General features: G+C 34.4%; 1 protein-coding gene and 1 pseudogene across 14 annotated transcripts in view; one reads left to right on the top strand and one right to left on the bottom strand.

The window, feature by feature from the left end:
* Positions 1 to 23,901, top strand: part of CDH18 (cadherin 18) — a 1,020,178-nt gene that overhangs the window by 433,299 nt on the left and 562,978 nt on the right. The gene's annotated exons all lie outside the window — the stretch shown is intronic.
* LOC146395463 (U6 snRNA-associated Sm-like protein LSm3 pseudogene) lies at positions 724 to 1,025 on the bottom strand (annotated as a pseudogene).

The following is a 23,901-nucleotide window of genomic DNA, read 5'->3' as shown; positions in this document are numbered from 1 at the left end:
AGATTCGTTAACCACTGCACCACGATGGGAACTCTGACAAATCCATCTTAATCAGTGTTATGTAGACAAAAATATACAAGTAAAGCAGGGAAACAAAATTGAACATCCCAGGAGTTCCTGTTGCAGCTGGCTCAGCATTTAATGAACCTGACTAGGATCCATGAGGATGTGGGTTCAATCCCTAGCCTCACTTAATGGGTTAAGGATCTGGTGTTCCCATCAGCTGTGGTGTAGGTCACAGGCGAAGCTCAGATCCTGAATTGCTGTGGTTCTGGTGTAGGTCCACAGCTACAGCTCTGATTGGACCCCTGGCCTAGGAACCTCCATATGCAGTGAGTGTGCACCTAAAAAAAAAAAAAAAAAAAAAAAAAAAAATTGAACATCCCAAAGTGGATTATAATATACATAACTGTATATACACTGAAAGCCATTTTTTTAAAATCAAAAAAGAAAATAACCCAGAAATTATCTGAAAAAAAATGGAGCAAATCAACTCCCGAAAAGAGTTCTGCATCTTGGTGATCACATTTACTGGAAGAGTTGGAGAAAAATAAAAATTCCATTTAGCTTAATTTCTGAGTTATCTGCAAATTAACTTAGGAGTGGAAGAATTCATTATTTCTTAATATCAAATGTACCCAGGTTTCTCTTTTGATTGTCTTCTACATTTAAAGAGGCAATCACACAACATCTCCCATTTCCACACAGGATAAATTCTTTGTTTCAGGCAAATCTCAATGGTGGGGCAACTAGCACAACACCATCTTCCCAGGTAAAGAGCATCAGAATATTTTTTTGCTGATTTATATATCTCCTCATGTGTTTCTTCATCAAACTGTTGTCACAGTTTTCTTTCACATCTCCCAATATCATATTTAAGTGCTGATCATAAGCATGTAACCTGCCTTGAAACGCTCTGTCATTTCTCATTTTCACATGGATTCCTCATCCAGGCTGAGCCTGATGAGATCCAGGGGCTCTTCTACAGTGTTGGTAGTTTGTTGCTGATCCACATCATCTGCCATGTTTCAAACCCTGCGCCCTTTCCCCCTTCTCCTGAAAGCCATTTTTTAAACAAACTATGTAATGTGAAATGGAACATAGAAACCGATTACTGATCTAGAAGAGATTTAAGATTTACATTCAAAAGTTAAAACAAAAATGTTCAAAAAACAAGTGTTGCAAGAAAAAATAGAAATATCTTCTGTGCAAGCAATAGTTTTATAAATCTTGAAAAATTAGCACTGAGGAACCCCTCAATAAACGCAGATATGTATATAAGTTTTTTAAAATGTTCATGAGACCAAACATACTATTGGAATATTACATTGAGTTGGGAATGTTTGTTGTGCATGATAATAAAAATTGCCATTTATGACACACAAGAGCTTTTATGTTACTACATTTAAAGCAATTTGTGAGCAACATAATACTTAATTTTTATTTTAATCTGTACTGATAAATTTTGTATTTAACAAATATGTGCCATTCACCTGTAAAGTAAATCGCTGTTATTTGGTGATTTTTCTCTCACTTTGATCTTCTTCTGAATTATAGTACCCCTTCTTTTAGCATTTTAGTTATAGATCCTTTTTAGTAAAATGTAACTTTTTTTTCTAGTAATTAACCTAGAGATATGAAAATGCATAACTGATAATTCACATTAACCCAAACAAGTCATTTTTGAAAAACTGCTGACATCCTCAAATGATGTATTTCTGCTTAAATCTTTATGCTTTTTATTTCTATTTTAAACTCATTAATTTTATACACTTAAAATTTATATTTTCACATCTATTTGCTTTTCTTTTTTCTTCATTTCCGTGTATCTCTTTTACTTCTAGTGTACTTTTTCTTGGGCCACAAAAAAGGGTCTCTTATAGTTTAATGTTTGACAACTGTTTCAGAAAATCTTTATTTCACGATTAAAAACATTTTTGTTGGGAATAAAAGCATAGGTTTGCAGGTATTTTCTTTTAGAAATTTAAATATATTTTTGGTCTGTTGTTCCAGTATTTTCTTTAATAGCCCATTGTTCCTTTGAAGAAATATGTATGATGTCATAGATATGTTTTTTTCTGAGTATTGCTTAGCGATACTTTAGCAAGCATCTGTAGCAAGGGAGTAAATTGATGACTTGATAACTTTTAGTAGTTTTGGGGACTTTGGGCCTTCTCTCCAGTTATTGCCTTTTTTTCCCATTCTCTGTCCTTGCTTCTTGAATTATAATGTAAATTAGATCTCCTTCTCAAATCACTCTTGTAAACATTTTTACTCTTTTTGCTTTTGTTTTTCAGCCTGTACATTTTCTATTGATCTTCCATTTCACTATTCTATCATTTTCATTGTCATTAAATTATCAATTTAGTTCTTAATTTCTATTTTTTAGTTCTATAATTTTCATGTAGTTCTTTCATAAAGGCCATAGCTCTCTTTAAATTTTGTATTCAAGTTGACTTACAGTGTTTTGTCAATTTCTGCTATACAGCAAAGTGACCCAGTTATACATATATATACACATTATTTTTCTCACATTATTCTCCATCATGTTCCATTCTCTTTTCAAATACATATCCTTTCAACAATTTTAACCCCATTAGTCAAAGCTGATTTAAAGGCTATTGCTGGTAACCTCGATGTCAGAGTTACATGTGGATGTGTTCCTATTGCCTCTTCATTCTCTTGGTTCTGGCAATTTTGAAAAATTGGAGAGGTCATGAATACTACTCCTTTTTGCTCCTGAAGATTTACTGCCCTAATATTTAATAGGTAAAATGGAGACCTATCATTCTAATCCAGTCAGGTACTGAGCTGATTCCAGGCTGGGTTGTAGTTTTTATAATACTCAAATTACACTTCAGGGTACCTTTTTACTAAGTCTCCTCCTCCTCGAACAGTTCTGAGTTCGTCTTGGCACTGGGAGTATGCCGCCAACAACTGTCTGATTTCAGTGGTTTCTTACCCTGCACAGCTGAAGACTGGTAAATGCCTATAGGGAATTTGCCTCCTTTCTCTTCAAATCACTGGTCTCTTTAATCCCAGAGATGTTGCTGCTCTGAATCGTTTCTTTACCGTAGGAAATATTTTTGTTTTGGGGAGTCTCCTCAAACTGAAAAATTTTCAAATTTCACCGGCTTCTCTTAGCTCCATCCCTACCCAAGTCTTCCTTGTCTCCTCATTCACACTGAGAATTAACAAGTGCTCTGGGGTAAAAATGTACCTCACTCCATGCTGGTTCACATATCCGTCTCTTAAGTCCTGATTAGCCAGGTAACTCTTAGAAAAAAAGAAGAGTACATGGGAAGTTACCGTTTAACAGATACAGAGTTTTGGTTTGGGGAGAATAAAAAGTTCTGAAGATAGTAGTAATGGGTGCATAACAATGTCAAATATAGTTATGTTATTGAATTTTACACTTAGAATTTACCACTTTATTCATCTTTATGTTATGTATTTTATCACAGTAAAAAGTCCTGATTTGAATCTGTAGTCAAGAAATTAACATGATTTTTTTTATGTATTAGTAAAATTAAAGATTCTCCTACAATGAATCATATCACAACTAGGTTTATTCTATATTTTAACTTCCAAGAACACATTACTGTCATTCTTTTCATTTCAGTGACATAAACAGTCATTTAGTTTCCTATGGATTTGTATTTGTATATATATATATATTTTTTTAAATGCTACTACTATGCAGCAATTATACTTTATTTGCCAAAGTATGGTAAGCAAAATGAATGTAAAAATTTAGGCAATTAACAGGAAGGAGGAGATCATAAGTAAGATAGACCTTGAAAGGTAAACATAAATATTTTCATGATAATTTAAATTGTTAAAACCAATTAGAACAAGTTACCTTCAGTAATGTTGTTACAATTGATTATTAAGTGCCCAAACATTTTAAAATATGTTTAGAGATATATTAACAGACCATTTCAAGATTCAAAATATTTTTCTTTTGGGGCCATTTTTGTCCTTTCACATTTTCAGCTAAAATGTAAGACTTTCTTTTCCATTTATTCTTCAAGGATAATTCTTCTGGTCTAGTTTCCTGGTTCAGCAAAATGCAAATTCCAAAGTTTGTAAAATAATATGGGAAACAGACTTTTATGTCCGTTTCATGGGGAGGATTATTTTTTCCACTATGATGGAAAGCTTCTTTTGCATCAAAGGAGTCATGTAGAGGGACAGTCTACAATCCAAGGGCAAGTGGGCCATATGTTTTTACATCTACCTGAATGTTGCCAGATACTTACTTCTGTCCCTTGGTTGAAATCATTCTGTGGTATTTTACACAGATGCAGTACCTTGCACTGGAAGAAAAATGTAATCATATTAATAATTAAATCTCTTTGTAGTATTTCAGTCAAGTAGGTTAGCAGAAAAATAATCAATACCCTCCTTAACCTAAGGTTCCAAAGTTACAGGGTGAGACAGGAAAACAAAGCCTCTTGATTTGACTAAATTTTTTCCCCTAATCATTGTAATTTCACCTCTGGCTATGCACAATGTGGGATTGCTTGCTTAGTGCTACTAAGGTACTATGATATTTGTATGTTATTTTATCAAAAAATTTTAAAGTCTAACCTTCATTCTAAACAAAACCAGTATTAAAGTCTTACAAAAATACAAAGTAGGGGATCATCTATTTATTTATAAAATAATCTTTAAAGGATAAATCTAACAAATACTAATAAATTGTAACAAAGGCGGAAAGAAATCATTGGTATCTGAGAGTTCAAGTGAATTAGCAATTATAAACTAAACATGGAGACCCAGAATTAGGAGAGAACTACATAGACTATTCTAAGATGTAATAATTTTACACAATCACATTTACATTTTTACTTTAAGTGCTTTTTGCATATTACAATTTTTAAAAATTTGGCTTTCACTTTTGTATTAACACTGTGATTTCTGAATTGTTGAAGGTCATGAATACCTTTCAATTTTCTACTTTAGAATTGGCTCCATGGCACAGACTCCCATGAGTTTGAAAGGGAAGTGCATTCATTTATGAACTACTATGATCTACATCCATCTTTTTGGAATTGCTTCCCTTAAACATTTGGAAATACCGTTATTTCAATGCACTAATATTTTCTCAAGGTATAACACTTTTACTGTTTTCAATAATTCACTAAAATTCCTTGTAACAATTATCCAAAGATAAGTCATTTGATAAATATTGTTTTCTCCAGAAGTCTAAATTGTCCACATTCATGCTTTTTTAAAAAATTCTGTTTTTTTTTAATTATACTTCTTGTTTTCATTTAGAAAATTTTACAAACCATCATGCTCACTATAAAGTACCAATGCACTGTATTTAATCTATTGAAAGTCAAGTACTTTTCTATTTTTCAGAGCATTATTAATTAATAACTGTTTCAAAAAGCTTTGATGCTATCAAGCACACTTTCTGGAAATAATAGCATTGGAAAAGTTTATCTCAACATCTATTAACTACTGCAATGTCATGATGAAATTATTAAGAAGTAATATGGCAAAACTTAACTAATTTCTTAAAATAAAAAGTATTTATTTCACGGGCAGCAAAATTATATTAGCCAAAGTATTTAGGATCTAACTAAGATATTTGACCACTACTCTGCTCTAGGGAGGCTATATAATAAGAATAAAATTTTCGTATAGCATTCTAGGCAAAGAAATACTTTGTATAGCTTGTGCCCAAATGTTGGTTACTTTAAAAATAAGAATCTGGTTAAAATGAGAAACTCTGTATTTTCATTTTTAACATATTTAATGTAAATAGCACTCATTTCAAATGTTAGTATGAAATGTTCAAAATAAAATTAAACAATTGCAAATTAAGTGCATTCATTTTGGGGCATTTGATTTGCTGATCTTGTAAGACTAGAAGAACCATTTATATAGGTATATTTCAACTACAAGCATAAGAACCAAGCTGGGAAAAAATGTATGAGATAATCTTCCAAAATGTCCAATTACACTAAAGAATTTTGCCGTTTACCATTATACCATGTGATAAACATATAGTTTAAAAAACATTAAAAAGATGCAGGAAAGTCTACAAAAACAACTCAGATATTTTACCATGGTACCTTGTTATATTTTACTCTAGAATGAAAAAAAAAAGTTGGATTTGTTTTACCTTACATGTTCAGAATTAAGTAATTATTCAATAATATTTTTCATTACATAAGAGGTGCAAAATTTAAAGATTTTAAAAATAAGCATAATATGCTTATTTTAAAAACGACCATAATAGTTTAGGAATTATTTAAGACACCTTTATACTGTTCAAAACTATATAGTAATCTCTCTCCTATAGTCTCATCTTAATAAGGCTACCAGAAAAACTAGCAATACTAACTGGATTTTTTGTCAAGCCTTTTTTATTCAAAAGGTAAGAGGAGCACTGAATGGTTATAAATCTAAACTTCTCAGTTACATTGAATCTCATTTTAACTTGATTACCTGTGTTAAAAAAAAACCCAATTTCGAGATAACATTCTGAGGTATTGGGGGTTTAGCCTCTTTATCAATAGTTTTGTTTGTTTTTTAGAGACAGTTGAGATTCATGGCAAAATTGAGCAAAGTATGGAGATTTCCAGTCTATTCTGTCCTCACACTTGCCTCGCCTGTTCAGCATTCCCCTATGAAGCGATGCATTTTAAAAAAATTGATAGAGCTATACTGACATTATTATTACTCTCGATTCATAGTTTACATTAGGGTTCACTCTTGGTGGTGTACATTCTATGGTTTTGAACAAATTTATTATGATGTGTATCTACCATTATTGTGTCATACAGAATACTTTCACTGTGTTTTGCCTATTTATCCTTCCCTTGCTCCATGTATTTTTTTTTTTTTTTTTTTTTTTTTTTTTTTTTTTTTTAGGGCCTCATCTGCAGCAAGTGGAAAGTTCCCAGGCTAGGTGTCGAATTGAATTCCATCTTCCAAATCAGAGCTGCAGCTGCCGGCCTGTGCCATAGCAATGCCAGATCTGAGTGGCATCTGTGGCCTACACCACAGCTCACAGTAACACTGGATCCTTAATCTGCTGAGTGAGGCCAGGGATTAAACCTGTGCCCTAAAGCATACTAGTTATGTTTATAACCCACTGAGCCACAGCAGGAACTCCCCAAATATATCTTTTTTTAAGAGACAAAATCCAAGTCATACCAGGGTAGAATATGCAAATTAAAGGATCAAAACATCGAACTGCTGAAATAATTCCACAGCATATTATCTCAAAGCATAAGCCTATGCAATTTACAGAAATAGGTAACCGCATGGGGACAACTGGCCTTAACACTGAGGAAAAATATCATGTGTGAATCTCCTGCATGTCTTTCTCTTCTTAAAATGCAACATATCCTTGAGTAATCCCCTCTGAAAATATTTTTAATACTGATTCCAAATAATGTTTCATATAAAATGAGTATTAAGTGATTTAAAAACAGAAAATTATATCTTTATATGAAAGATTTATATCAATTTATTTTGTTTTTCTGTTGAATTCATGACTAGCAAAATGTTCTTTGCCACAATCATTGTAGAGTATGTGTTTGTGCATGGAGTATAATGTGGAGTTACTCTTGTTCCTTGGTCTTGGCAAAACATGTTGTGCATAGATGGACCTCCATTGGATTGAATCCAATAATAAATTTCCACAAATGCTTCTTAAGTCATGGAGCCATAACTAGAAGGAGGAAAGTCTGAATTAGAAGATATAAACTCTATCTTTGTAGACAAAAATCATATAAAAAATAAACCCTTAACAGTATTAAGTGGCTTAAAAACCACTAACCTTACCTTCAAATTACAAATCACAGTAAAACTACTAAATATTATCAAGTGTAAGGACAGTCTTTGCTAAGAAATTAAACAGAAAGCGTATATGTAATCTATTAATTATTGAGCTTATTAATGAATCATTTAATGAGTAAATATTTACCTGCCCCCTATTTTGGTAAACACAGCGCTTGGTGCCCACAATTTAAATAGGAAATTCTTCTTGAGAGATTAATGTTCTAGCATACGGGAATGACATATGAACATACTTTAAAAATACTGGAAACAATGCAATATGAAATAAATGATCATAGCTGAATTTAGCAAAGGAGAGGGAATCGGATTTACTTGAACTGATTCAGGGAAGGTTATTCCACCCTAAGTATTAATTATGAATAATGTTATTCTGCATATCATTTACTTTTATAGACACAGTAACTTTTCTTTATTATGTGATTCCTCTCTTCCTTTTCCTCTTCCTCTATTCTCATTTTCTTTTTAAAAACCTCCACATACTTGTGCCCATTTTTCAATTGGGTTGTTGGCTTTTTTGCTGTTGAGTTGTATAAATTGTATATTTTAGAGATTAAGCCCTTGTTGCATCATTTGAAACTATTTTCTCCCATTCTGTAAGTCATCTTTTCGTTTTCTTTTTGGTTTCCTTTGCTGTGCAAAAGCTTATCAGTTTGATTAATTCCCATTGGTTTATTTTTGCTTTTATTTCTTTATTTTTTAAATTTTTTTATTTTAGTTGATTTACATTGTTCTGTCAGTTTCTGCTTTACAGCAAAGTGACCCAGTCATATATTGAAACACACTCTTTCTCAAATTGTCTTCCACCATGTTCCATTGCAAGTGATTGGACACAGCTCCCTGTGCTATAGAGCAGGACCTCATTGCTTATGCATTCTAAATGTAACTAACAGCTTGTCTCTATTAACCCAAACTCGCAACCCATCCCACTTTCCACCTCCACCTCCCCCTTGGCAGCCACAAGTCTACTCTCCAAGTCTGTGAGTCTGTTTCTGTTCTGTAGATAGGTTCATCTGTGCCATATTTTAGATTCCACATATAAGTGATATCATATGATATCTGTCTCATTCTGACTGACTTAGTATGAGAATCACTAGTTCCATCCATGTTGCTGCAAATGGCATTATTTTCTTCTTTATTATGGCTTAGTAGTATTCCATTGTGTACTTGTACCACATCTTTAATTTTTATTTTTTTACAGAATAAAATACATATATTTAAACACAATTACATTCACACAGATTATTATATTATGGATCTTAAGAAACAGATTAAATGACTCCCTCTGGAGAAGTGAAATGGAAAATATGCTGAGACAAACAGGAAATTTATTCTATACTTTAACCCATTTTATATGGCTTTCATCTTTACTATTTAGTATTATCTATTACATTTCAATTGCTCTTTAAATATTAGCACTATATTAAAATTGTGTATATTATGCAACTAAAATTTATAAAGAAAGCCTTATATACCATTAAATATTTTATATAACATAATAAAAAGAATAACTTGTAAGAATAACAAAAATAATACACCCTCTGAAAATAAGTAAAATATCAAATGCGTAAACTGGTTAAAAAACGGTGCAACTATATAAATATGTCCTCACAATTAGTTACATCTTATTGATTCTTCAATATAGGCATTACACCATTATAGGTGATGTGATAAACGACATTATAGACCTTACAACGTACCATAGAGAAATGGTTATTAATACTATAATTGTAGAACTGTATTATTTAATTGTACATTTGCATTATTTAATTATAATTATCATAAATTCTTTGATAGAGAGGAAATTAGAATCAGATCTAAGAATACTTCAGCATTCTAAGAATGATGTCAAATGACCCCCTTCATGGTAGATTATTCACTTATTTACTATGATATATTTCTTCTCCAGAGATTCCTTGTTTGTGTATCAATTGTAGATTTTTGGTTTGCAGCTATTCTGAAGTTTTGATATGAGTCTATATGTATACGAGATTGTTTTAAGTTGTTGTTCTCTTAATTGCAAGTTTATCTCCAGTGTCTTACATTTGTACCCATCTCTTCTCATGACTTCTGATTTTGGTGGTATAATTGTACATGGATGATTTAGTATCTTTACTGTATATATACTTTTACTGGTGAGCCTTGTCATTTGTGGCATTTTTGTTTCCTGTTGCTGTCTTTTCTTTTCTGCCTATAGAAGTTCCTTTAGTATTTGTTGTAAGGCTGGTTTAGTGTTGCTGAATTCTCTTAGCTTTTGCTTATCTGAGAAGCTTTTGATTTCTCCTTCAAATCTGAATGAGGGCCTTGCTGGGTAAAGTAATCTTGGTTGGAGGCTTTTTCCTTCCATCATGTTAAGTATATCATGCCACTCCCTTCTGGCCTGCAGAGTTTCTGCTGAAAAATCTGCTGATAACCTTATTGGGGTTCCTTTGTATGTTACTTGTTTCTTTTCCCTAGCTACTTTCAATATTTTCTCTTTGTCTTTAATTTTGGTCAGTTTGATTAATAAGTGTCTTGGTGTATTTCTCCTTGGGTTTATTTTATGTGGTACTCGTTGTGCTTCTGGGATTTGAATGAGTGGTTCCTTTCCCATGTGAGGGACGTTGTTGGCTGTTATCTCTCGGAATATTTTTTCTGTCCCCTTCTCTCTCTCTTCTTCTGGCACCCCTATAATACAGATGTTGGTGTGTTTCACGTTGTCCCGGAGTTCCCTGACACTCTCTCCATTTGTTTTCAATCTTTTTTTTTCTGTTCCACATCCGTAATTTCCACTAATCTGTCCTCCACCTTGCTTATTCGTTCTTCTGCTTCCTGTATTCTGCTGTTAGCTGCTTCTAGGGAATTTTTTATTTCAGTTCTTCTTGTTTAAGTTTTATATCTTGTATCTCTTTGCTCAGTGTTTCCTGTAAGTTATCCATCTTTGCCTCCAGTTTATTTCCAGTGTCTTGCATCATCTTCAGCATCAACAGTCTAAAGTCTTTTTCCTGGAGGCTGAGAATCTTAGCTGATTTTCTGGGGTTTTTCCTTTCTCCCTCATCTGAGTTATAGTTCTGTCTTTTCATTTTGCTGTGGTGACCCTTCTAAAGATAATAGAGTTGTAGCCTCTCTTACTTCTGGTGTCTGCCCCCTTGTGGCTGAATTTGGTATGGGAGTGTCCTGTAGGCTTCCTGATGAGTAGGGCTGGTGCCTGCCCACTGGTAGGTAGAGCTGATTCTAATCCCTCTGGTGGGTGGGGCTTAGTCTCTGGATGGGATTAGAGGCAGCTGTGTGCCTGAGGGGTCTTTAGGTAGCCTGTTTACTGAAGGGCGGGGCTGTGATGCTACCTGGATTGTTTTTTGCCCTTGGGCTTCTCAGCAGCTGACTGACATATGGGGCCAGATTTTCCCAAAATGGCCACCTCCAGAGAAAGGCAGCTGCTGAATATTCCTGAGAGCTTTACCTTCAATGTCCTTCCCTCACAACAAGCCACATTCAGCCCTGTTTTCCCAGGAAGTCCTCCAAGAACTGCAGTCAGGTTTGACCCAGATTCCTATGGAGACTTTCCTTTGCCCTGGGACCCAGTGGACGTGAAAGTCCGTGTGCACCTTTTAAGAATGGGGCTTCCGTTTCCCCCAGTCCTGTGGAGCACTTGCACATAAGCCCCACTGGCCTTAAATGCCAGATGCTCTAGGGGCTCTTTCTCCCAGTGCCAGATCCCCACACACGAGGGTTTGATGTGGGGCTCAGAACTCTTATTCCTGTAGGTGAGTCTCTGTGAACCAGTTTCCAGTCTGGGGCTTCCCACCCAGGAGGTATGGGGTTGTTTATATCGTGAAATCGCCCCTCCTACCTCTTGATGTGGCCTCCTCTTTGTCTTCTGGAGTAGGGTCTTTTTTAAGGTTTCCAGTCCATTTGGGTGGAGATTGCTCAGCCTTCAGTTGTGAATTTTGTTGTTTTTTAGGAGAGAAGTTGAGCTCCAGTCCTTCTATTCCACCATCTTAATCCTCTCTCCATATTTTTGCTTTTATTTCTGTTGCTTTGGGAGACTGACCTGAGAAAAAATATTTGTAAGGTTGATGTCAGTGAATGTTTTGCTTATGTTCTCTTCCAGGAGTTTGATGGTGTCTTGTCTTATATTTAAGTCTTTAAGCCATTTTGGGTTTGTTTTTATGCTTAGTGTGAGGGTGTGTTCTAGTTTCACTGATTTGCATGCAGCTGCCCAGGTTTACCAGCAATACTTGCTGAAAAGACTGTCTTTTTTCCCATTTATGTTCTTCCCTCCTTTGTCCAAGATTAATTGAGTGTAGGTGTCTGGGTTTATTTCTGGGTTCTCTATTCTGTTCCATTTGTCTGTATATCTGTTTTGGTACCAGTACCACACTGTCTTGATGACTGTTGCTTTGTCATATTGCCTGAAGTCTGGGAGAGTTGTGTCTCCCACTTGGTTTTTGTTCCTCAGAGTTGCTTTGGCAATTCTGGGTCCTTAGTGGCAAAAGAACTGAATAGACATTCTCCAAGGAAGATATATAGATGGCCAACAAACACATGAAAAAATGTTCAACATCATTGATTATTAGAGAAATGCAAATCAAAACTACCACAAGATACCACTTTACACCAGTCAGAATGGCCATCATTAATGAGTCCACAAAGAACAAATGCTGGAATGGGTATGGAGAAAAGGGAACCCTCCTGCACTGTTGGTGGGAATATAACTGATACAACCACGATGGAGAATAGTATGGAGGTTCCTTAGAAAACTATACATAGAACTACCATATGATCCAGCAATCCCATTCTTGGGCATATATCCAGACAAAACTTTCCTTTAAAAAAAAAAAAAAAAAAACACATGCACACGCATGTTCATTGCAGCACTCTTCACAATAGCCAAGACATGGAAACAACCCAAATGCCCATCGAAAGATGATTGGATTAGAAAGATGTGATGTATATATACACAATGGAATACTACTCAGCCATGAAAAAGAAAGACATAATGCCATCTGCAGCAACATGGATGGAACTAGAGACTCTCATCTTGAGTGAAGTAAGTCAGAAAGAAAAAGACAAATACCATATGATATCACTTATATCTGGAATATAATATAGGCACAAATGAACCATTCCACAGAAAAGGAAATCATGGACATGGAGGACAGACTTGTGGTTGCCAAGCGGGAGGGAATGGGATGGATGGGATGCTTGCCTTTGGAATGGATTAGCAATGAGATCCACTGGGACCTATGGTCACTTAGGATGGAGCATAATAATGTGAGAAAATAGAATGTACACATGTATGTGTAACTGGGTCACCATGCTATTCAGTGGAAAATTGACAGAACACTGTAAACCAGCTATAATGGAAAAAAATTAAAATCATTATATTAAAAAAACCCTCTACATCCTTTATTTTTATAGACACAGTAACTTTTCTTTATCTTCTGATTCTCTTTTTTTACTTTTTCCTCTTTCTCCATTACTTCTCATTTTCTTTCCCTTTTACAAAACCTGCCATCACAATTTTTTAGCCCTGACAAAAATATTTATATATCATATACTGAGTATTTTAATCAAAAATGGCAATACTGAGCATTTTAGTTGAAAATGCATATGTAATCACTTTAAGAAGTTTTATTCCTTATCACTTTCAACATATGTTAACACTATTGATAACCTGAAATAGGTGAGCTGATGGGGGGATCCCTGTATTTGTATTGCCTTTGAACAGCCCCTTCACAGCATACAAATATATGTTGGTATCCTGGTCATGTAACTCCATCAACTCTATTTGTGTAACCTCCAGAGTTATGCTAGCACTCTGCTCTTATGAGTTATCTTAATAAAATTCTCTCATTACTGCTAAATTATATTACTTCACAGTTAATCAAAGGGTGCTTTGATTACTCTGTAAAAATATTTTAAATGCACTTTTAACTTTGCTGTTTCAAGAAAGTTCAAAGTAATAAAGAGAACATAATAAGTGGCCTCAAGGCCAAATATTAGTAATTATCTATATAAAGGAAAGGAATAAAGGCTGTCTTGTAGGGAAGGGTTTTAAAGCTGTGTATGATTGTTTAGACTGTGCATATGTGTATTTTTAACATTTTTTGTGTGTATGTTCATTTTTACCATTTTACACAGACACGCACACACATATGTTGGACAAGAACATTACAAAACATCTGACTTAAACATGGTCTAGTTAATTGATTTCTTCCCAAACTTTTCCTGGTCAGTTTGTTTCCTCTCTGACTGATAAACTCCTTTCCCATCATGAGTGCTTCATATGTGGACATCTTGACTACATACTAGGCATCATTATAACACACTAAATTCTAAATATTGCAGTCAGTCTGGCAGCTCTAATTCTTCACTTTCTTCATTACCTGTTCCCTCACCTTCTTGAGGGGCTAGAGAAGCTGAGTGAGTAGAAGGGGTAAGTGATGAGGTCAATCTTTCCAGTGCTTCAGAAGTTTGATAAAATACAAATAAATGGAAGACATCGTTTTATGTACCGAGTTAAAAAAAACAAACTATATGCAAATACATAAAATACTATATATTCTACAAGCACAGAACAACTTTTAATGATAGAATAAAATGGGCATAGAAGTTTAGATATTAAAGCAGTGGACATCCCATCTGAAAATAATTAAAAATCCTTAATGTTATACACTAGCAAGAGAACTTTGTAAGAGGTGTTTTGGCTTGGGGAGATTTTTTGGATAAAATAAAGGAAGCCTATTAAAAAATAACAATTTATGAAGATAAATTTTAACATTATTGAATGAATGCCACAATTCATAATGTATTTCTACTTAAGAGCTTTTCATAAAAACACAATTTTACTTTTAATATACTGAAAAGGCCTACAGGTTCCTAGTTTTTCCTATGAATTTTTTAAAAACTCCTCTCCCTTCCCAACAAATAGTCACATAAACTATATTTGGAGGAAGAGGTTGATTTTTTTAAGACTCACTCTTTCCTGTTTGGAGTCAAATCTTTGGCATTTCACAGCCTGTAAATCAGAATCCTTGAGGGACTACTGCCATCCCGGCCCAGGGAAGTGATTTGGAGTGGCCCAAAACTCATAGAAGGAGTATATTCTACTAAGCTCTACATTGGCAGTTTGCTGTGTCATCAATCTCGTTCAGCTGAAAAGCTTGACAATTTGTCTGGACAACACTACATAAAGGATAGCAAAAGGTTATTGTTAGGTTATGAAGTTTTTCTGACAAGTACAACACATCAAGGTTTATATAAGCATAAAACAAACCTTAAACTCAAGACAGTGCTTTGTAAAGGAGGTTTCTACCTTTGTTCTAAACAAAGCTTTTTGAGCCTGTGTTTATCTATTCCAAGTTTCAGGCATGCAGTCTGAACCATAGCGGTTATCTCTCATAATCTCTTTTATAATGTCTTCTAATATTTAATGAAATAAAAATTTAATGCGAGAGAGAGTGAATGTCAACCTCAGTGTCAAGGACACAGAAACGTCCTTTCATTATTTTTAGTGGTAAAGACATAGTATAATTCAGACCAATTGGCATACAATATATTTGGCATTCTTTGCTAACCATTACAAAGGGTAACCCATGTTTTTAATTGATGAAAGGAATAATGTTGAAAGTCTTTTAATCCATACTTTGTTATTTTTAATCTCCATATATTATCCATAAAATAAAAACTTGTCAATTATGACAAAATAAAATATATGGAAAGTTGATAAGGCCCAAATACCTTCACTACACTATTGATTATGTAGATATTTTTTAAGTATTCTCTTAAAATGTGTATCTCTTTCAGAAAGTATGTAGAGGACGAATACGCAAACTTGTAAGATTTAAAAAAAATGTTAGGAAGTCAAATACACATGCACGTAATAGATGATGCCCAAAACTATGCACAATGTTCATGTTAATTTAGCTTTAATCACAGTAGTTATTGCATTGCTGTATCAACTTAGTCCCATTCATTTATTTTAGAATCTATTTAAAGACACTAATTTATTTTAACACCTACTAATGTATTTTAATTTAGAAAAGGTGATTAAAAGAATAACCAAGTTATTGCATTACGAATTTTGCATTGTTTTACACTTTATAACTATGTGAATTCATTGAAGTTGAAAACAAAGACAATCTAGTGTAGTTTTCCTTTGTATCCTTTAATTGGAACATCTCAATAAATACAAGGTCAATTATCTGGAAAATTAACAAATTTCAAACCCTGGTATGAGTTCTGACACACACGTGCAATGTATTTTGAAATACTACATAAAATGATATGTGTTTTGTGTCCTATCATGTAAAATATGTGGTAATAACAAAAATGCAATATACTATATATTATACAATATTCTTACATAGTGACGTAATACAATCATAAAGTATATTCATGTTTTAATCCTCCTTAGAACACAGATTACTTTAAATCCACAAAGATGGGACGTCTCATATTTTTAAAAATATTTGTGTCTCTGAAAATGGTACCTTATATGATAGGTTAAATTTTGAATATAAAATAAGTAGATTTTTCCATCATGAACTCACCTCTATTGTCATCAACATAGGGAAAAGGTGTATTAGAAAGATCACAGAATTTGGGTGCAGAAATAGAACAGAGTTATATTTTGACTGACCCACCTTGGATTTGTACAAACCACTTAGCCTTCTCATCATGTGAAAATGAAAATATTGAAAGCTGCATTCTAACCTTTTTATTTTTTAATTTTCAATTTTCTGTTCTGACCTGCAATACTTAAGTACTAGCTCATGGCTAGACTCTGTTGTTACAGTCCTACCACTCCCTAAGGCTCATAGTCACTTTCAGTCAATGAGGCCCTAGGAGTTAATGGAAAATTTGTTATAGGTGAGCTTTCTTGGCTTGGCCCACCAAGTCTTAGTCACAATTAAGAGAAAAGTGAAAAATCAGTGGTTATGCACTCTCTGCAGGCCCCCATGAGTGCTTTACTTCTTGAGTTTATTTCTCCCCATTCGATTCCCCATCCCAGTAGATATAAATCTGCATAGGTTCAGGATCTTGTATATAAACAAATGAAAAATCAAAATCACTGTTACTGCCCTAAGAAAGAAAATAATTACAGACAGTAACATAGGTATTTTTCTCCCTAAAAGTAAATTATTACTGCAGTTAATATGCATTGAAATAGTTCATTTTCTAAGGAATTTAATGTATAGCAAGTTTGGCTCTGCTATTCTAATGTTGAGGTAACTATAGCCTTCAAAATATCATACTGTAGAAGTTGTACATAATGAAATTATCACAGATGTAAAGACATTGCATGAAAACCTATTTAAACATTCTCATGTGGCACTGTGCATTACCTATTCTAATTATAGGGTCATTCCTGTTTCTACATAATTTTGAAAGTGCAGATATAACCATAATGGATTATCCGAAGAGAAATGAAAGCATGACTCTTCATTGATTCTTACTCTGCAGATCTCTCCCGTCATTTAAAGTTTATTTTAAATGCAAATGTGTTGTTTTGTATCTGTTAATTTGGAATGTTACTTCCTTACTTGACTTACTCATTGGAAAGAGTATTTAGACATTTAACTATTTTGTCCCAGAAGCCCAAAGCAATTATTTGCAAATTTATGCACAAGACATTAATTTCAAGCAGTAGTCAATAGTGGGTCAACGATCAGCTTAAAAACTATATTGTGTATAAGTGCCATCCTGAGCTATTAAAAAAAAAAAAAGTAAAAGCACTCTAAAATAAATGCAAGAGATAGACATATGACAATTGTGCACATATAAGAACTTAGATATTGCAGTAGGGATGTTGCATTCAAATGTGTGTGTGTGTATGATCCATATTCCCAGCTGTATATCTGTAGATAAGTAAATAATTACTATTATTGTTATAATTCAATTGTTACTTGCAAAGAGGTCCTGATAAGGTTCCAGCCAATTAATATGATCTGAATATCTTAATATAATTTACCAAAACAAAAAAGTCTCTAATATTTGAGTCAGAATTTGTAAAAGGCCATTTCTGATTTCTGAGCCAATTCAACAATGTTCATTCTGGAAAACAGAGGTCCCAACTACAGTGGAAAAATGTTTTACATGAGATGCTACTTGCTACTTTTTCAATATAAATGGCAGGATTACCCAGGCATCCACTGAATCTCAGAATAAATACTATTTCAGTGGACATACAGAAGTACCTCAAAGTAATGAGATAAGCAAGTTCATTAAAACTTTTTTTATTTTTTCCTCTTTTCTCTCCTTTTTCTTGTGGTCTTTCATTTTCTACCCCCCTTATTTTTTTGTTTACAACAAATGCTGTATATCAGAAGTATGGATATTTTGATATGAGTATTACTGTTTCTAACATAAGCTAGTTTATATTGGTGTATACTGGTTTCTCTCCCCTATTTTGGACATTTCTCAATCTTATATTCTATAAAGGAAAATTACATAAACATCCCATTACTAAGCAGCATTCCACTGGCTTGGCACCACTGTAAGCAAATTCCCTTTATACCAAAAAATAAAATTTTTGGTTCAAAACACAGTGACTTTGTATTGGAAATATTTTGAATTGTCCTCAAAGGGAAATGCAAGTAAAGTAAAATTTATTTGGGAACTTCTTGGTATGCACAGTAAGGTAGGGTATTTCATCCCTACCCTCACTGGAGGAGGAAAAAAAGGGCAATGAAAAGAGAGGAAAAAAAGAAATTGAAGTAAAGGAGAAATACTAGGCAATGTCATATAATGTTTTGCAGTTAGCAACATTTAAAAATGTTACTTATGGAGTTGCCATTTTGGCTCAGTGGAAACAAATCTGACTAGTATCCATGAGGACACATTTTCAATCCGTGGCCTCAGTGGGTTAAGGATCTGGCATTGCCATGAGCTGTGGGGTGGCTCTGATCTGGCATTGCTGTGTCTGTGGCGTAGGCCAGCATCTGTAGCTCAGATTTGATCCCTAGCCTGGGAACTTCCATATGCTGCTGGGGCGGCCCTAAAAAGACAAAAAAAAAAAGTTTTCTAAACCTGAGACTGCTTCCTTCAAAATTCAGATGACTGTGAATGCAAATTTGATTTAAGAAAAGATTTAACTGACATTTTAAGAGGTGGACATAGGGAAATTGTGCTCTGGAAATGTAAATGAATCAAAATGGAAGTATATATATTCAGTAGTGTCAGAAGCCACAGCAGAATACCTATAAAAGTTAGGAATAGGTAAACATTGGCATTTGGATCGGTTTGCACCTAAAAATTCTTACTTAAATGATTTTTGACATAAGCTATTAGTGAGTTAAGCTAGTATTTTAACTGTTGAGAACATTCTTGAAATGGATGACTGATGATTCTAAAGTTTTTCTGCTGTACATTTTTCCTAATAGCTCTAATAATGAGAAAAACATTTTAAAAATATGCTGAAGAGCTAATGACTCAATGCCTGTCATCCTCATATTAACAAAAAAGTAAACAGTTTCCTGATCCAAGATCTGTAAAACAAGCAGCTAGATGGTCAAATGCTCTTTCGGCCAAAAGTCTATACATGTATAAAAACATGTTAAATCCTTTCTGAAAGTATTCCATGGAAATATGTAGTCCACTCAAATACTAAATTGATTTTCAATAATCATGGATAAACGTCAAATTTCCCATTTACTACAAGAAATGACACTGTTTGAATTTTAAAAAACATTTTTTTATTCTCTGGAGTCACAGATCTCTTCAAAACAATTGTGAACTCTTAATATACCCTGGGCATTCTACCTGCCATGGAGAATTTGTGGGGGTTATTTCTTTGTGGTTAAAAATCATTGATTTGTAACGAAACATTGCTGCTCTATGTTTATGCTGTATCTCTTCTTTCTGAACATTTCTGAGACTTCTATGTTCCTGTGATGTCCATTTTTGTGGTCACTGCAGTTAAAGTAGAATCTGGAGGAGTACTTCAAAGATGTGACTATTTAATCTTCCAGGCTATTAAAAGTTTCATGCAGTTACTTCCCACTGCACCCTCAATGTAACTAAATGTATCAAGCAATTTTAATCCCAAATACACTGTGGAGTAGAATAATCCTCTTTTAATTGGGCAAAAGAAACATAGGAATAGAAATTCATTTAATGTGGCAAAGGCTTCTTTTTCTTTCCAGATGGTTCCCTGATATCCATGTTTCAACTTGGTTTTCAATTATCTTGTAGTTTTCCTCTAGGACCTTATTGTTGCTTCACTGTTCCCTAGATTCATATTAAGATCTAAGATGGGATATTGTACTTGAGGAAAAAGAGTGATAGAATGGCAGTCATGAGAAGTGTGAGAATTTTTGGACTTATTTCCCAAACTAAGTATGTTGTATTAGTTTTGTTTAAAAAATACCAATTCAACTAATAAGGTTTATTAGCCAGCAATTTATTTTCTACACTCTTAGCTAAGGAGTAGGCCTCCAGGTTGGTAAATGACTCTCCTTTGGCTTTTAATAGGGAGAAATATATCTAAATTCTGAGATGGTGAAATTTAGACCTCAGATACTTAGAAGTATATTGCAAAGACAGCAAATGATACTTTAAAATGTTACTGTAGGAGTTCCCATGGTGGTGCAGTGGATTAAGAATCTAGTGTTGTGGAGTTCCTGTCGTGGCACAGTGGTTAACGAATCCGACTAGGAACCACGAGGTTGCGGGTTCGATCCCTGGCCTTGCTAATTAGGGATCTGGCATTGCCATGAGCTGTGGTGTGGGTTGCAGATATGGCTTGGATCCCTGTTGCTGTGGCTCTGGCGTAGGCTGGTGGCTACTGCTCCAATTGGACCCCTAGCCTGGGAATCTCCACATGCCGCAGAAGCGGTCCTAGAAAAGGCAAAAAGACCAAAAAAAAAAAAAAAAAAAAAAAAAAGAGAGAGAATCTGGTGTTGTCATTGCTATATATCTCAGGTCACTGCTATAGTGTGAGTTCCATCTCTGACCCAGGAACTTTCACATGCTGAGGGTGACCAAAAAAATGTTATTGTGGATGAGAAAAAAGAAGATTTTGAAGACAAGTATGGCACATGGGTCGGCAATTTCCTAACTCAGGTTTCAACATTCAGATTTTCCAAATAATTAGCTGAGATTATAGGAATCAGGCAGCAGATTTTATTCTCTTGAACTTTGCATAGTTATTAGACATCAGACTCTGTTTCTGAATTTTTTTTTTTTTTTTCCTTTTAGAGCTGTACCCACAGCATATGGAAGTTACCAGACAGGGGGTCAAATTGGAGCTGCAGCTGCTGGCCTATGCCACAACCACAGCAACAGATCTGAGCCATGTCTGTGACCTGCACCAGAGCACATGGCAATACCAGATCCTTAACTCACTGAGTAAGGCCAAGGATCAAACCCACCACTTCATGGATGCTAGTTGGATTTTTAACCCACTCAGCCACAATGGGAATTCCTGTTTTCTAATTTAATATTGTTAGGAAAGTGTCGTGCACCTTATTTTATTGTATTTCACATGCTAACAATGGAAAAATAGCAATTCAATTATATAGTTACTGCTTCAGATTTAAATAATTCTGGATTCTAAATAAATAATTCAGGTGGCTTGCTTACATTTCTTAGTGTTGCATCAACATGCCCTAAACTTAAACTGATTTTAAAAATGTAGGGGTGGAGTTCCTATTGTTGCTCAGCACTAATGAACCTAACTAGTATCCATGAGGACATGGGTTTGATCCCTGGCCTTGCTCAGTAAATTAAGGATCCAGTGTTGCTATGAGCTGTGGTGTAGGTCACAGATGCAGCTTGGATCCCACATTGTGGTGGCTGTGGTGTAGGCCTGTGGCTGTAGCTCTGAATCAGCCCCTAGCCTGGGAACTTCCACGTGCCGTGGGTACAGCCCTAAAAAAATTAACAACAGAAAAGAAGCAGGAGCATTCACTTTGGGGGGTTATATCAAAATTATCAGAACTGAGTAATAGATTTTGTTTCAGTACCTTTTGTTTAGCTTATGTCCTTTTTTAATACATTTTTCTTATGAACTCAAGGAATTACAAATGTTTTCAATCACTCTACTAAGGAAGGATCAAGTCTCTTGAAAGTTATGTCTAGCTAAATCTTAACAGGATTTTTGATATTATTGTAATAGCAACAGAGAAAAAATAATACCATTGCATGAAATTTAAGCATATTTTCTAGAGCTGAAATTCGGATTTGTCTGTAGCTCCTCATTTGTTCTTAAAGGACACATTCACATGACTACGATGAGTGATCTGCACTTTAATTTCAAATCTCAATTTCATTTTGGATGTGTTTCCATAGCCTCAAGAAATTATTACACCTTTCTTCTCTAGACAGACCAGGATGAATGAGTCCATTAAAATTGTTCATCTAAGATTTTAGGAAAATGGGGAAGCAGATCCCTTTAATAGCATTCCATGAGCTGGTCAGTGGTGTTTTTTTTTTTTTTTTTTTTATTAGAGATTAGAATTAGCTATTAGACCAAGAATTGATTAAAGAATTATTTTTGTTGAGTTATAGTTGTTATATTTTTATATGTTCTTGCTCTATCTCTTTTAAGATGCTAACTTATGAAACTTTAGAGGTTTACCTGGAAGTAAATACAAAAAGATTAAATTATTTTTTTATTGTTCAATTTTTACATTTATTCTCTGCAAACTATTTCTACTTTTGAATGTATTGCATTGTTCATGGAAGAAGGCCTCCATAACCCATCACCAAAACCTTGGTGCTATCACTTGCCTCTCCCTTTCCCTTTACATCAAATTAATCAGACATAGCATCCTATCAATTCTTTGACCATATCCTTATCACTCATTGTTTCAGTTTTATATTCACTGACAGCACTCTGGTCAAAATTCAAAATCAATTTTTATGATTACCAGTGACCATCTAATTCCCCAAGCCAACAGCCTCTTGTGGGTTTTCTTATAAACTGACCAATGCTGCATACTTAAAATAGTCCTTCACTCTGAATGCCGGCTTACCTATCTGCTCCTCAGTTTACTTGTTGACCTCACTTTTCCCATAGGCTTCAAAGCTCTGTCCTTAACCACCTTCTCTTCTTGGCTGTATTCTCCTTGAATGACCTCATTCACTCCCACAATTTGTACTACCTTCTGGGCTTGAGGACCTCTATGCTTTTATCCCTCATCTTAATTACTCCCAGGATTACAGACCAATAGTTGTAAATATGTGCTTTGTAAATATCCTGTATATATCCTTGACATCAAACCCAGATGAAAATGGCACTCAGTTATTCTCTAAAGCTGTTCTAGCTCTGGTATTTGTTATTTTGGTGAATGGTATGGAATACACGTGCATTATCAGGAAGACACAAAGCAATCTTTATCTAACTTAACCAAGAATACCTTCTTCTATTTTTTTGCTATGTACCTTCCATTCTAAACACAGAATCTTGCTTAAGGTCAGAATTTACATCACTGAACAGATTTTTTTTTCCTTTTTGAGCAACTGCTATATGTCACATGTATTCTAGACCAGTAAATTACATTGGGAAACAAGATAAAACTTTCTTCTCTTATTGATTTTTATTCTCTAATGAGGGAGGAAAAAGGGACAAGAAAATATCTGAAGTTACATATATATTTATATAACAGATGCCGGGAAGATAATGAAACAAGTTAATAGGGTGTGAGTAGTAGAAGATAACTTTGCATAGAATGAGTAGGAGATGACACTTAAACTGCAGGTACTAGAAGGAACGATCTAATTTAAGAGTCTCAGAAAAAGGCATAGTCTTAGAAGGCATAGTGTGCAGAGGTCTTGAGGTGGGGGTGAGCTTTGCATGATTGAGTAATGGAAATTACTTTTTCATTAACTGTTTTTGAATGACAACCTGTTTAAAAATGATTGCTTTATAACCCCTTGCAACAGTAAAATTTTAAAACTGAGTGGGAGTTCCCACTTTGGTGCAAAGGGTTAAGGATCCGATGTTGTATCTGCAGTGGCTAGGGTCATGGTGGAGAAGTGGGTTTAATCTCTGGTCCAGGAATTTCCATATGCTTAGGGTGCAGCCAAAAAAAAAAATAAAACAAACAAATGAAAACTGAGCAACAGAAGTGGAGCAAGAAAGCAAAATTCCCT

Source organism: Sus scrofa, chromosome 16 (genome assembly GCF_054392235.1).
Source record: "Sus scrofa isolate SSC_HxYL_T2T_F1_AM1 chromosome 16, Sscrofa_HxYL_maternal_Yorkshire_Landrace_v2.0, whole genome shotgun sequence".
NCBI lineage: Eukaryota > Metazoa > Chordata > Mammalia > Artiodactyla > Suidae > Sus > Sus scrofa.
This window is presented reverse-complemented; position numbering and strand designations above follow the sequence as displayed.